This window comes from Populus alba, chromosome 12 (assembly GCF_005239225.2).
Source record: "Populus alba chromosome 12, ASM523922v2, whole genome shotgun sequence".
NCBI lineage: Eukaryota > Viridiplantae > Streptophyta > Magnoliopsida > Malpighiales > Salicaceae > Populus > Populus alba.
Window position 1 is genome coordinate 191321 of NC_133295.1, and position 16917 is coordinate 208237.

Genomic DNA, 16917 nt, shown 5'->3' on the forward strand with positions numbered 1-16917 from the left:
GATGATATAATTTAAGATTGGACAATGATGCTGTTATATTTCTTAGCTGGAGCTGGCTAATAAATATAGAAAAGAATGTAAACTAACTTCGAGGATAGCTTGGCCTCCAAAAGACAATTGGTCTTTTCTTAAGGATTGAATTCTGCATGTTATTTCATTTCCAACAAAGATTTAAATACAGAGAATCAGAGGAGTTGTTTCCTCAGTTTATGCCTACTTGTACTCATAGTTTGTTACTTAACAAACTAATTATTTTGACTCCTGCTTCTAAGGAATTTAACAGCAACATTATTGACTAATTCAAACAAAAGATGCGTAAAACAATATCTTCAACAGATTTCCCCATCAGTAGACTAGGAGACTAGGATCGTAACAATGCCTCCCCCTCAAAACTAACCTTGTCCCCAAGGTTAAGTTCAGGAAACTGCCTCTTCATATCAAATAATCGCTCCCAGGTTGCAGAAGCTCGAGAAGTGCCTTCCCATTGAACTAGGATTTCAGTAACATTGCGTCGACCCCGACGAACTATGCGACCATCCAACACATGAGCTGGTTTGGGCTTCAGGATTCCCTCATCTGAAATATCTGGAAGGGAAATTTGTGATACGTCTGCAGTACCTAACTTCCTCTTTAGCTGGGATACATGGAAAAACATTGTGAATTCTTGCAGATGAAGGCAAAATGAGCTTGTAAGCCACTGCCCCCAATCTTTTCTTTGATCTGAAATGGACCATAATATCGAGGTGAAAGCTTGAGAGATCTTCTTAGTGCAACTGAGCATTGGCGATACGGCTGTAGGCGTAAGTAAACATAATCACCAAACCTCGAATTCACGGTCAGTGCGTTTTCTATCAGCAAAAGTCTTCATGCGGTTTTGAGCTTCAAGCAGATTTTGTCGCAACATTTGAAGAATAGATGAACGAGTCCTTATGAGTTCATCTAGCTGAGGTAAAGAAGAGGACTGTTCAATATATGGAATTAGCTTTGGAGGCTTACATCCATAAACTGCTTCAAATGGAGTATAGCCAGTAGAGGAGTTCACGTTAGTATTATGCCAATACTCTGCCAATGTGAGGAATTGCATCCAATCTTTTAGGCCGAAGGCTAACAAAACACCAAAGATAATTCTGAAGACACCTGTTGATTACTTCTGTCTGGCGTCCGTTTGAGGGTGATAGGAAGAACTGAAATGGAGACTTGTCCCTTGTAACTTGAATAACTACTGCCAAAAGTCACTAAGAAAAAACACGATCACGATCACTTACTATGGTTTTTAGGCATACCATGGATTTTGAACACATTATCAAAAGAAGGCTTGTGCAACAGAGGAGGCTGTATAAGGATGGGACAACGCGATGAAGTGAGCATATTTGGACAAGCGGTCCACAACAACAAAAATGACATTTTTTTACCGCTGGATTTTGGGTAACCCATCGATAAAATCCATCGATATATCTTCCCAAATCTGGTGTGGAATTGGAAGTGGCTGCAAAAGACCTGCAGGATGAACATTTTCTGACTTGTTGCGTTGACAGGTTTCACACTCCTGAATATATTGTTTTATAAAGGAGCGCATGTGAGGCCAGTAGAAGTTCTGTCGAATTCGTTGTAGTGTCTGAAGGAAACCAGAATGACCTCCAACTGGACTGGAATGGAGCTCCTTTAAGATCAAGCTGCGAAAAGATGAATCTGCCCCAATGTACAATTTTCCCTTATAGAACACCCTGCCATTGTGAACAGAAAATTTGGATTGATCAAGCTGGCCATTTGCATAAGACTGTAGCTTGTCAATAATATCTGGATCAGTATGAGTCATTTTGTCAATTGCCTCAATCCAAATTGGTTCCAGCTGAGAAACTGAATGGATAGCAACTTCAGGATCACGCCTAGAGAGTGCATCTGCCACCACATTCAGTGATCCCTTGCGATATTCAACAGTAAAGTCGTATCCCAGAAGCTTGGACAACCAACGTTGTTGAGAAGGAGTTCCCACCCTTTGCTCAAGCAAGTATTTCAGGCTGTGATGATCAGTTCTAACTATAAAACAACTACCCAGCAAATAAGGACGCCATCGCTGAACAACAAGAATAAGCGCAAGCAGCTCTTTTTCATAAGTAGAAAGTTGGAGATTTTTACCATGCAAGGCTTGGCTGAAATAAGCCAAAGGACGTCCTGACTGCATGAGAACTGCACCAATCCCACTTCCTGATGCATCACACTCGATAACAAATTTTTTTGAGAAATCAGGAAGTGCTAGAACTGGCGGCCGAGTCATAGCCATTTTAAGTTCGTTGAAAGCTAATTCAGATGTAGGAGTCCACTGAAAAGCCCCCTTCTTGAGCATGTCTGTAAGAGGTCTTGCAATCTGTCCATACCGTGCACAAACTTTCTGTAATATCCAGTGAGGCCAAGGAATCCACGTAAGGATTTTCAGCGAAGATGGAAAAGGCCATTGAAGAATGGATTCAATCTTCTTCTTATCAACAGCAACCCCGGCAGCAGAAATCACATGGCCCAAATAATCAATTTCTGAGCACCCAAAACGACATTTAGATAGTTAGCATGCAACTTATGAAGACGAAGAATCTCCAAAGTTTTCTGAAGATGAATGACATGTTCTTCCTCTGAATGGCTGTAAACCAGGATATCGTCGAAGAAAACCAGAATGAATTGTCTTAAAAATGGACGAAAGATTTCATTCATGAGGCTTTGGAAAGTTGATGGTGCGTTTGTGAGACCGAAAGGCATAACGAGGAACTCGTAATGGCCGTCATGGGTCCTAAATGCAGTTTTAGGAATATCTTCGTCAGCTACCCTGATCTGGTGGAAACCTGATCTCAGGTCTAATTTGGAGAAAATGGTTGCGCCATGAAGCTCATCAAGAAGCTCATCTACCACAGGTATAGGAAAATCGATCCTTGACTATGACAGCATTTAAAGCACGATAATCAACACATAATCGCCAAGTGCCATCATGTTTGCGAACTAACAGGACAGGAGATGAGAATGGGCTGCGACTGGACGAATTATTCCTTCATGGAGCATCTCTTTTGACCATGCGTTCAATTTCAGCCTTTTGAAGCATCGGGTAACCGGTATGGGCGCACATTAGTAGGCGATGTGCCTGGAGGAAGTATTATGCGATGATCATGATACCGAGTAGGAGGCAAACCTGATGGTGGACAAAACAGATCAGAAAAAACATCAATGACTGCCTGAATGGTGGGTGGAACCTGATAAACGTTGTCGATGGCATAAATCTGTGAAACATTTAGAAGCAGACTTGGTGATTTGACTCGAAAAAGTTTCTCCAGTTGATGACATGAGAGGACGGACAACTCCTTTGTAGGTATACCAGCCAGCATATGTGTTTTCCCTTGGGAACAGAATTCCATGGTCAGCTTGGAGAAATCCCATAAAATAGGACCGAGGGTCTGCAGCCAATGTGCACCCAAAACAACATCATATCCTCCGAGGGAAAGGAGATAAAAATCTGAGGTAACTGGAACTCCTTGGATGTCAATGAATATATTTTGACATTGCCCCTCACTATATAAGCGATCTCCATTAGCCACCATGACATTAAAGGAGGTCTTACAAGATATAGGAATATTAAGCTTTGATGCAACTGAAGGATCCAAGAAATTATGAGTAGAACCAGAGTCCAGTAATATGTAAAGAGGTTTATTGTGATAATAACCAGTGACACGCATCGTCTGGGGGTTAGCATCACCTGCAATTGCATGAAGAGATATCTCTGGATGTGGAACAACATCGCTATCAGGAGAGCAGTCCATATCTTCATCACAATAATCGTTTCCATCAATAAGGAAGAGAGTAAGAGATTTACATTTATGGCCAGGTTTGAATTTCTCATCACAATTGTAGCACAACCCTTTTTCTCGGCGCTCTTTCATCTCTTCAAAAGATATCTTTTTCACCTTTGGGTCTGGAACTGCATGGGTGGATGCTTGGGGTCTTGGAAAACTTCTACGATCTCTTGAATAACTCTTCTCCTGGAGACGAGCGAGACCGATGGCATCTTTTAAAGAAGTGGGACGGAATGACTTAACATTTGTCCTTATGTCATCTTTGAGACCACTAATGAAAGTGCGTGTGAGAAATCTGTCAGGAAGACCATCGATTCGTTGAGCCAAATTCTCAAACTGACTTTGATAAGCTGCAACTGTGGAAGTTTGACGAAGTTTTGACAGTTCGCCCTCTGGATCCTCATATTCTGTAGGTCCAAACCGCTTTTCAAGGGCTTGGATAAACAACACCCAATCATTAAGCTCACCTGCATGTTGTAAATATTTGTAATATTGGAGTGCTGCTCCCTTCAAGTGGAAAGAAGCATAGAGGAGACGTTGTGCTGGATGGATCTGATGTAGCAGGAAGTAGGGGTGTTCAAAAAAACCGACCAACCGATTAAACCGAAAAAACCGAGAAAAAATTAACCGAAAAAACCGAACCGGTAGAAAAAACCGAATAAACCGATTAAAAAATTAAAAAAACCACTCGGTCCGGTTCGGTCTCGGTTTAAGAAGGCTTAAACCGATTAAACCGGACCAAACCGAACCAATTTAATTAAATCTAAAAATATATATTAAAAAAAACATCCTAAACTTAATAATTAATACCCCTTTCCCAAAACCTTTCCAGCTACCCCTCCCCTTTTCCCTCCCCTTTTCCCGGCTTTCCCCTCCCCCCACAAAATAAAACCCAGCACTCCCAATCCCCACCCACACAACCTTTCCCTCTAAACATTTCTAAATCGTGTGATTGCATTGGAATGTCCATCACAAGTGTAGAAGGAGGGTCCCACATCCAGGACCATGATGATTGTTATTACCAAAGCTCTAATTTTTTTCACTTAAATAAGAGGAGAGGACAGGACAGAATAGGACATGTTTTATCTTATTTAATTGATTTCGGTTTTTCTGGTTTTTAAAGTTAAAAAACCGACCCGAACCGAACAAAACCGGTTCGGTTTGAACCGGTTATCGGTTCGGTTCGGGTTATATTAATAAGAAATAGAATTTTCCGGTTCGGTTAAATTTTTATGTTAAAACCGGACCGAACCGGACCGTGAACACCCCTAGCAGGAAGTATTGATCAGCTAGTAAAATCCAGCCAGAAGGGTCTTCAGTGCCATCATATTTGAATAGATCAATATTTAGCCCTTTTGTTGGTAACCCGCTGGAATTAGAAGCCAGTGAATGCCTTACTGAAGGTCCAACACTGTGTTCTTCTCTCACAGGTTGTGGTTCTTTGGAGAGCTTTTCAATGGATAAGGTGAGGGCTATAATTTGTTGTTGAATATCGGTCATATGGGTGTTGATTTGTTGCAACATGGAACCTTGCCTGGAAACTGTTTCTGATAAGATATTAAAACGGGTTCCTGGGGCGTCTTGGTTAGCCATATTTATAAGAAGGGGAGGGGTTTTGGGTTTAAAGGTTACTGATGAAAATGGCAGAGGAAGTTTGGCTCTGATACCACTGTTATATTTCTTAGCTGGAGCTGGCTAATAAATATAGAAAAGAATGTAAACTAACTTTGAGGATAGCTTGGCCTCCAAAAGACAATTGGTCTTTTCTTAAGGATTGAATTCTGCATGTTATTTCATTTCCAACAAAGATTTAAATATAGAGAATCAGAGGAGTTGTTTTCTCAGTTTATGCCTACTTGTACTCATAGTTTGTTACTTAACAAACTAATTATTTTGACTCCTTTTTCTAAGGAATTTAACAGCAACATTATTGACTAATTCAAACAAAAGATGCGTAAAACACTATCTTCAACAGATTTCCCCATCAATAGACTAGGAGACTAGGATCGTAACAGATGCATCACAAAAGCAATGCTTCCATCAATTATTATGATTATTTGAAAGTCAATTAGTCTCAAGACACTATCAAATAAATTAATTATAAAAGAAATTAACATTTGAAGAACACATGACATAAGGTTACGAGGAAGTAGTACAAGTGAAGAGAAGATTAGTAATTAATTTTATTAATAATTATAATGTGTGATGAACAAGACGTGCAGGTAGCACTTCTTTGTTAGCTTTCGGCCCATGCGTGATGTGATAGGTGGTGGTTGGTGTTTACTTTTGAGCTGCACGTAAAGCCAATGGCCGGCGTCTGTTCATCTCCCCTTGGCCCTTGACCCCTTCTTCTTCCTGCAAGTTGTTATAATTCTTGGACTTCAGATCCTCAAGAACTTGAGCAGCATTCGCGTTCTTGTTAGTGTGCTTTTTAAGTTTCATGTTCTTGCTTCTAACCACTTGTCTCATTTTAATTGTGTCTGCTGTCTGTCCATGTTTCTGGTCCAGCATTACTTTACTTCAATTTCAATCTAATTTGGCCCACGAAATATTTTCTCACATTTCAGGAGGTATTACCTTCGACACGAAGCCTATATCAAGACCAGGCCTCTCGATTCTAACAATGTTATTAAATCCAAACCCAACAACTATTTGGCCAAAACTATTAATCAATGGATCATTGGTTCAGTTAGGGATCCAATTATATATTGAGTCGATAATAATATATGTAAATATATTTTACTACATATAAAACATAAATAAAAAAGGATGAGTTGCAAGTGCATAAATTTTAGAAAACGAAGGTAACAGGTTCAAGTATAAGAGTTATAATTTTTTTTTCCTTATTAATCATATCCATTGTTTAAATCGGTTAAATTTACTGGATTTGATTAAGTTTGATTTTAATTAAAAAAATGTTATTAGTGTTTTATTATGATCCTTTACACCTTCTAAACATATATATATTACGTTGTTTATTGAAATAGTACATGTTGATGTTTTTGCTGGTAAAATTATTTTTCAAAGAAGTCCATTAGAGATTACGAGATAAATTAATCCATATATATATTTTTTACGACTTTGTTGTTTTTAAAGAGAAAAAAAAAACTTTGTTTCAAGGTTTTTTTTTTTTTAATTTTTACAATCTTTGAACAGTAAAATTATAATGATACCCTTAAAAGCAAAAAAAAAATATTAAACTTGTATAAAGAGTTTTTTTGTATTTTATTTTTTGAGAACAATAACATAATGGAATTGCGCCCTTAAATTCAAAGAATAAGAATGATTTCAAGGGTATTTTTATCCTTTTCTAGGTTAGGAAATGTTTGGTAATTTTAAAAGATTAAATATAGGTATAAATTAGGGTTATATATCAGGTTATAATGTTATAGTTTGTACTCAAATCCATGTTTTTTTGAGTGTGGCTCAGAAATATTAGACAGATGCATAAATAAATTGTCGGTTGAAAGTAGATCTATATAAGATCCGGCTAATTGTCCACAAGAGCAGGGAAGAGGTCAATGCACATTTGTAGGAAACGTGGCATAATTCATCGTCTAGCAAGTTCTTATCCCACCTCTTAACCAATCAGCTATATTTTCTACAGGAGAATATTTTTATGATTATGCTTATAGTTATTTTTTAAAGTGTTATTTATTTATAAATATATTAATATAATTTTTTTATTTTTTAAAAATTATTTTTAATATTAACATATAAAAAATAATCTAAAAACATCAAAAAAATATTAATTTAAAATAAAAAAATAAAAAAATTTAAATACTTTTAAAAATACTTTTAAATCAATCATTTTATATCACCAGCAGATCATTAATTTGTCCCCGAGTACTGAATTAATTATACACATAATTTGTGTTATTATAGCAATTAATAGCATGTAAATCGGTCAAAAAGCTAACTGAGTAGGTTATGGAAACTACTTTTATATACATTCCACTCCAACTTTCAGGCAGTCTTGGTAAATTGTACATAGTAACACGTGTTAAAAGAGACCCAGAGGCTTCCTATTTGAAGAAACCAATCATTTATTTTTACATTTTAAAAATATTTTTTAAAAAGATTTGAATTTTTTATTTAAAATTAATATTTTTTGATATTTTTAAATCATTTTGATGCGTTTATATAATTTTTTTTAAAAATAAAAAAATATTATTTTAATATATTATTAAGTAAAAAACACTTTAAAAAATAATATAAACACATAAAGTTTTTATTGTTGTGGTTAATCCTTATTATTTTTTTTTAATTAATTTTTGAGGGATTGTGGAATGTGAGATGAAGGAAGAGATAGGAGTGGGTTTACATAAATTGGTGAATTATTACTATTTTTTTCTCACAGAAGAAGAGAGACAAGCGAAACTAGTTTTTTTTTTTTCCTCACATGATATATATAAAAAAACAAAAAAGAAGCAAAACTAACTTCTCATATGAAAAAACACACGAGGCATCAACTAAAAGCAAGAGAGAAATATCTGAAGGGGATTGGTTCCAGATGTGAAGAGGAACCAAGGAAGAGTAACCCTTGTTTATCTAAAAAAATCAGAACAAGCATTAGCTTCACGAAATGCTTGAAGGAGCATAATCAATTTTCCTTCTTCAAGCCTCTGAGCTCAGAAATCAAGGGAAAAAGGGGATAAAAATAGCATTTAATCCCATGCTCAGCAAACCTACTAGCTTCTTGAGAATCAAATTCAGTAATTATATTTCTACAACCTGCCTCATATTTCTGCAACCATATTTGTTGTGACACCCAAGTTTAATTTTTTATTGTAAAATATAATATAAAAAAATCCTTATTTAAGAGCTAATAAAAATGATTTTTTTATGTTAATTTTTAATTTGAATGAAATAATAATAAATTTTATAGTTAGATTATCAAACACACAAAAAATTAAGATGATTATTATAAATTATTGTTTCTTGACAAAGTGAAAATAATCTTCAAGTTCTTTTTTTTATTTATGAAAAAAGTCTCTCTCTTTTTTTTTTGTTTTGGAAAACTAAACTTATTGTCTTAGATTAAGTTCATGAGGAGACAAATTCAAAATCCAATAACCATATTATCATTCATGAACTTGAATTTCTAATAATTCAATTAACAAAAACATACTTAGAATCATAACTCTAAGATGAGAAAAAAATTCTTTCTAGAAGAATTCTACTAAGAAGTTAATTTATACATTAAAGTGGTGGTGAAACTATATTATATTATAACGATGGATTCATGAGCTCATGTAAATCGACTTGATCTAATCTTTTTAGGAGTGCGAATATTGCCTCCTAAATAAAATCCACCGAGTTGTTTCTAAATTTGTAATCGAAGGATTTATTCTCAAATTTGGATCCCAATGAAAACGCATAGATATACGTTCTGTTCACTCTTCAAGGATTGACAAATGCATCCTTAATAAAACCATTGAGTTGTTTCTAAACTTGTAATCAAAGGATTTATTCTCAAATTAATTTAGATCCTAACGAAATGCAGAGATATACGTACATTGTGTTCACTATTCAAGGATTTACAACATCCTTGACAGAACCAGATTCTATGTCTTCATTAGTGGTAGTAAGAGGAGAAGCTGGCTTCACTGAATCCATTGGCTGAACCTTTGTAGATTCTACTGTCGTGGCAGCTTCTGCAGCTTCTATGTTCGACTTGGGCATGTTTTTCATCTCCTTGGTTTTTCCCAGCAAAAAGGAGTACAAACCGATTATTATCAAAACCATGCCCAGCAATCTGCAATCATAATAATTTCCATTTAATTAGCAATAAAATGTGAGGATGGATTTTGGAAACAATAAATTAATTGTTAAAAAAGAAAGAAAGGAAAGAACATACTGGCCAGCAGTGATTTCCGCACCAATTATGAGAGCTTCCAAAACTGCCACAAAAATTAGTGTCAACGGGTTGAACATAGGAGGATAAGAAGGGCCTCTTCTAACAACAGCCCAACTAATCAAGCAAAATGTTGCAGCTGAGGCTAAGGATCCCTGCAAAGATTAAATCCCATGTGTTAACTCGTGAGAAACATCATTGACGATACATGTCCATATCCATAATTATAATATGACTGGTTCCTTGACAGATACGCTATCCCACCTGTAACTAGCTTAGAACTCTGTGATGGGTTAGTCTTGTAAAAATATTTATCGAGGAGAGACTTGATACCTTGAGATTATAAGTTTCCTAGCTAGTGGATCATCAGATATCATCATAATTCATAATTAATTATATCCAAGAATTAATTTCTGGGTATAGACTTACTGAGTAGATGATGGTAAGTAGCTGCAGATTCCACTCTATCTTCCAAGCAGCGTTACTTCTATCAATGCATAGACCTATTGCTGCTGATTGGATGGAAGCCAAGATACAAGTGATCATGGTTGTATGATATTTGAATGGGAAAACCTTGAGCAATTTGGCCTATCAAAGACACAAGCAAGCAGCGCTCTGAATCACATAGCCATTCAAAATGACTTGATCATGGCTGATCAAGGATAGATATTGAAAGTGCTAATAATACATCGATACAAACCTGCAATATATACCATGAAGAATAAGACAAGCAACTGCCTATGAGCAAGATCGTACCACGAGTCTTATGAAGCACAGATGACTTGACTTGAACATGATGTTGAAGAGTTTTATGAATAAGGTGGAATGTTTCTCCCTTGTAAAGACAAGCTATCATAGCTCCTGAAACGCATAATATGGCTCCTGATATCTTGATTTTCCCCGCTCGAGTACCCAGTCCTAATTTCTCAAGTCTAACCACTTGGTTAGTTTTAATTTTCGGATTTATATAAAGCTATCAAAATGTATGATACATGTATTTGAATCTATGTAGTGAATCTGGGATTTAAATAAATCAAAGTACCTCAAGATGATGGAGAAAACAAAGGTTACTATTGGGACCAAGTTGAGGAAGTTGACAGCATATGTAGCTGAGGTATCTTTGAGACCGTAATAGAACAATCCCATAGCAAACAATATCCTGCGTCATATGCTTACATTTGTGTTATATATATCTTCTTACAACTTAGACATTTAGGATGCATCTTCTTCGATTTGTATATATTAAGATTTGAATCGCCAATCTTTGAGTCGCAAGATACAATTTCAAAAGGTTAGTTAATTCATGAATTTGCTTGAAGTATAAAAAGTAATTGAATCGAGTCATTTGCATATTTTTTGTAGTTATTTAATCATATTAAAAAGGGGCCAAATTTTAAATCAATTCTAATTCTTACAATACCTTTTAAGATGTGTTAAGAAAGGTTAAATAAATATTATTTTATATGATTTTATACATCAAATACTACAAATAAAGGTTCAATAAATATTCATATATCACTAATTTTACTCACGATATCAGCATTCTTTTGAAAATAGCATTAAATAAAATACTTTGTTAATACTATATATTCTACCTAAGTCAAAAGACAACAAGACTAGGTTGTTTAGTCTGAAATGCATGCAAATTAATTGTGATTGAATTGCAGTCATACACATTTAAATGATGACTCCACAAATGGTAAAATAATTAACATTAATGAGGAAATAATAAATGTGAATTTTTTTTCCCGTAGTATAATTAAAGTAATATGCAAGAAATATAAGAAGAAAAAATTTCAAGAAAAAAAATATTTTCTTAATTGTATAATAAAACACACAAATGCAAGTAAATGATATTGTTGTATTGATATACAAATCTTCTTTTTTTTTTTTTTTTTTCCTGTGTTTAATTCCTTATTCTCTTGATCATTTGTTAAATCAATCGTTTTCCTTTTTAAACGGGCTATGTTTTTCTCTTTTGAAATTTATTGATTTATTCAAATGAAATTCAAATATGATTAGATTTAGTTCTATCCAGTCCAATAAGTGTGAATTTAAATTAATTTGAATGCGATATCATTCAAAACACAGCAAAAAATGTTCATACTTGAAAGGAAAATTACTTACCACACAAGGAATTAACAAAAAGCCAGAAAAAAACAGACCAGTTCATCTTACTTTTGATCATGCCTCTGCAACCACAGCAGTAAAAAAAGAAACTGAGAAAAATGGTGTCAAAAGACAGAGACGAAAATTGATTGATGAAAAGATGACATACCTTTCAAAGTAGAAAGCAAAGGAGCCATGCAAAACGGCAGCACTATATGCCTATAGGTCATAAGTGCAAGCACAAATGTTCCATTATTCAATATGATTTTGGAAAGCAATTGCATTCCTGTTGCCATCACTTGAACCATCAACATGCCCATCACTGCTTGTGACGAGACAAAACATTTCTTTACCCTCCCTCCCTCCATCTATTCTCTAGCTCTGCCTCTGCCTCTGCCTCTCCTCTCTTTGTTAGATTAATTTAGAGTAGAGAGGATTGGTTAAATCCCTTTTGTTTTTGTTTTAGATTCTATATATATGGCACTGTTTTTATTTTTTTTTGCGTCAAATCCTTTTGAGATGGTGTAGGAAAAAAGAAGGCTAAATAAAGGGCTTGATTAATTGCATTAGGGCATTATAAGGAAAGTTGGTGAAGAGGGCTGAGAAAACATGACATGTACAGGTGCCGGCGGAAGTCATAAAACTATCTGCCCGTGGAAGATGGTCACTGTGGCATCCACGCATGTTGACTGGCCTTGTTTTTTGGCTAATTAAGCTAGGGAAAGTGTTTTAGTTTAACTAGGTTACCATCACTAATAAAATTATTATTTTTGTAAATCACACTAAACAAATGACGGCATCACACAGTAGTAGACCGAAAAATCGAGTGCTTCATGGTTCTTGCATTGTATATATAGCTAGGGAAAGTGTTATAGTTTTACTAGGCTTCTATCATTAATAAAATTATTATTTTTTTCCATCATACTAAAAAAATGAAGGACCTAGCTACCGATAAAAAAAAATGAAGGAACTAGATATCGAATTGAAAAAAATCTATATACAATAGGCAGATTCCCGAGTTGCTCTTTACCCCAGCAGCAGTGCCACCGCTGGTCTTTGAACTGGCTATTCCTGTGCTCCTTTCAAGTGAAAGGAATGAATTTTTAGGCTGCAAAATCAGCAACATCAAATTTGGAGACAAGCAAAGCAAAGCCAAGATGCTTGGTTACTTGTATCAGTATTGTTCTTCAATCTAACTGAAGAACACCATCCACACAAGATCTTCATCGTTGACCTTTCCCTTATCAGCAGCGTTGAATAACAGAGTATCAACTTCTCTTCTTCAAATACACCTCCAGATTGCTCCCATATCACAAATACAAACAATAGCCATTGATTGATAAGTGGAATGATGCATGGGAATCGGCATTGCTGTAGGTGGATCTGATGGTTAAGAACAGAGCTTCATGGGAAACGGATGTGAATTTTTCTTCATCCACGGGGATGGAGAACGCTAAGACCAAGGCTTTTGTAGAGGAAATGATTGATAAGTGGATCGAGCGGCGGAAAATCCATCCACAGCCACAAGGTGGTAGAAATAAAAATGGAGGTGATTCACTTTATAGTTTGCAGAATATGGAAAAGGATTAGAAATTGAAGAAGCAAATAATTTATCGTGGATGATGGACCATGGAGATTAAGAAGCAGCAGGAGGAGGCTATGAATGCTATGTTGGTGAATTCTTCTCCTGATGAGAACGATTGAAGCAATAAAAATAGCATTATGAATGGAGGTGATTCTTTTCCTGGTGATAGAAATAAAAATGGAGGTGATTCACTTTATCATTATGAAGCTATAATGCTTCGTTTCCTTTACATTAAAGAATCCAACAAAGCTCCCTAAAAGCTGTTTTGAATTTGTATGGACTAAGAATTCAGGTGCGTTTTGTTTGTAGTCAGTGCGATACAATGTTTTCTGCTAGCTTATTCAGGTAGTCTCTATGAAGTGTAAAAAATTAGAAGATAAATAATGAAGCAATGAATATACTATCCAGCCTAGTCATCATGTCTTTCGACTCTTTCCAGTTAAACTAGCAATTTTCTTTATCAAGACTCTCATATTTAGACCTATTGATGGTTGGAAATACATGATAGAGGAGTTGGGGATCAAATGCCAAGAAAGGGAAGGATAGTGTTTCAAGAACACCCAGTCTATCTGATCCATCTACACAACCATTCTAGGAGGACAGGAAACCGATTTCCTATAGAGTTCCTGACTCTGCTGAACTTTCCTTTCATTGTTTCTGGCCATTGATGTTTCCCAAGGGATCAAACACAGGTCAAATAGCATTCCCATTTTTTTAAGAGCTCTTTCTCGAAATCCAGAGGTGGGCGTAATCAGTTGAGGGAAATGCCAGCTTCTAAGATTCACATATCATCCATCAATGATCTTTTTCTTCTGATCTTGTGCTCCATGGAATCTAGTGCAACTTTTGAGTACTGTATGTGTTTTATTTTTTCCTTCACAAGTTCTCTTAACCTTAACCAGTCTTTTCATTACCTAGACGAGATGTTTCTTCTATATAAAAAAACCACCGTGTTTCCATTGAGGAAGTGAGTTGTCGAAACTCTAGAAGTGGTGTTACAAGTAACTTGAAGGGAGTGGAAAACATTCCGAATTGCATTTCTCAGATTTTTCAGCTCCAATTATGAACTTCGATTTCCTGGGAAGTTTCATTTATCGATGAATTGTTTTTTTTGTTGCCGGAATTCTAGCTCGGAGAGCCCAAGCAAAAAATATCAAGTCCAGATAACATGAGTCTAGTTTGTTTTCAAGCTCAATATCTTTCGGCGTGGTTAAGCGCAGAGTTCAGGTGGACATAAGTCTGGCAAGCTTCTAAACAGACATGGGCCTAGAGAGTTGGCAAATCTAACATTATTAGGCTCAGCTATATGGTGAGCTCAAGCAAAAATAAATATGGTAATCTACCAAACCCAATGTTTTTGGTTTAGCTATGCAATGAACCCAAAAAAAACATGGATTTGGTGAGCAGCTAAACCCAACATCATTGAATTAAGCTATGTGTTGAACATAAATTAATATGGATCTGACAAGTTGTCAGTCCAAACATCCTTAGGTTTAACTACACGCTTAACTAAGTGAACATGAGTGTCACGACCCGAATCCCGGGTCCGTGACCGGCAACCCAGGAGCGGTGCCGAAAGGACACCCCACCTACGCTAAGCCTTAGAACAGACATATCAAAAAAACAATTTATTCAAAAATACGCAGCGTCTCATAATATTTAGAAATATCATATTATTCAAAACTGATAAAATCAAATGATAGTTCAAAACTTCTCATCGGTAATTAAAATAAAAACAATAATTCATAATACTATTTACATTGTCAAAATCCAAACTTAATTAAACCAAGGTAATAGTGGAGCGTCTAAGACATCGAATCAAAACTAAAAGAAAAGCCTCGCAAACAAGCAAGACATACCGACCAGAACTGAAGAAGCAAAAACACTCAACAAAGTCCAACTGTTATCAGAAACTAAGAACTTGAAATAATATTAAGAATGAGAGGTGAGTTCAACCAACTCAGTGAGGGAATAACATTTAATATACATTTCAGATATTTCAGATATTTTAGATATTAATAGTTTGCAAGATGATTTATCTTGATATACATACACATATACATAGACATATACATATACATATACATATACATATACATACTAAACACATTATCATAAAATAGTGGAATACATGTTAGGTGACCAGATGACACCCGAAGGTGACCAGATGACACCCGTAGGTGACCAGATGACACCCGTCGGTGACCACTATGGGATGATCAATCGCCACAGGTTAATGCCTCTCTCACCAGCTAGGTATACAAAATACTATGTGCACACAGGCTAACTACTCTCCCTTAGCATGGAGTTACTGACAAGTCCCATATCAAGACATAATAGATATTCACAGAATCATCAAAGAAACGTATATCATATCAAATAGAATTTACTTTGACAGATTGCGAGTGTAAATTCAAGAATAAATGAGTACTCGGAAAATAAAGCAACATATATAAATATTCAAGAAATTTACTAGTTGTACTCATTGTATAATCAACATACATATTTATTTATATTATATGCATATTAAAGATTATTCCACTTACTTGACTCAAAAGCAAACAGAAGTCAAAAGCAGATACCGAAGAAAATTCTACTAACGCCCCGCCAGTAGAATATCAGGATTATCTGAATACAAAGGAGACATATTCAAGAATGACTCGAAAGAACACTTAACCTATTTAATACACTTAACTAAGGGTGTATTCCGTAACCCTATATGATTTAAACTAACTAGTCAATTTACTTAAAAACCCAAAATCTAACGGTTTTCTCGAAATCTAATCCATAATAAAACAACTAATAAAATCGGTAATAATTCACTAAGTAACCCTTAATTATTCATCAAACTAATCTGAAAAAGCTAATATTACAGCTAGGGACTAATCTGGAATTTATTATAATTTTAGGGCCAAATTGTAATTTTTGTCTAATTGGAGGACCAAACTGAAATTTATCATAAATCCATGAATATACTGAAATTATAACCATAATTAATCCTCAATTCTGTCCAGGATATATCATTATGCTCCAGGGATCATTCTGGAATTTTATTAAATTTTTAGGGTCAAATTGTACTTTTTGTCAAATTGGAGGACTAAATTGAAAGTGTTAAATTCTCTTATCTATACAGTAATTCTGTCCACAATTCATATGTTATTCTGTTCAGAATCTCGGAATATGCTCCAGGGAATAATTTGTAATTTTCCAAAGTTTGGGGACTAAACTGTAATTTTGATAATTTGAGGGACCAAATTGAATTTTTGTCATCTTCAACCTCAAACCCAGAATTTTTCACAGATTACCTACTGTTATCCCCTAATTTCTAACACAAATTCACCATTCAAACAAAACCATAACTCAAAATCATCATTTTTATCTACAATCTCTCAAATTCAACTTAATAATAAATTACCCACAACAATCAACCCCCAACCTTCAAATTTAATTCATCAATTAAACCCAAAACACAAACTTCATAACCCTAACATTTATCAAAACTGAAATTAAAGCTTAATTAACACATAATTATACAT

The 16917-nt window shown here is 35.1% G+C and overlaps 1 pseudogene; it reads right to left on the bottom strand.

The window, feature by feature from the left end:
* Nucleotides 1–6110: 6110 nt before the first annotated feature.
* Nucleotides 6111–12180, bottom strand: LOC118037791 (WAT1-related protein At1g43650-like; annotated as a pseudogene).
* Nucleotides 12181–16917: the final 4737 nt, after the last annotated feature.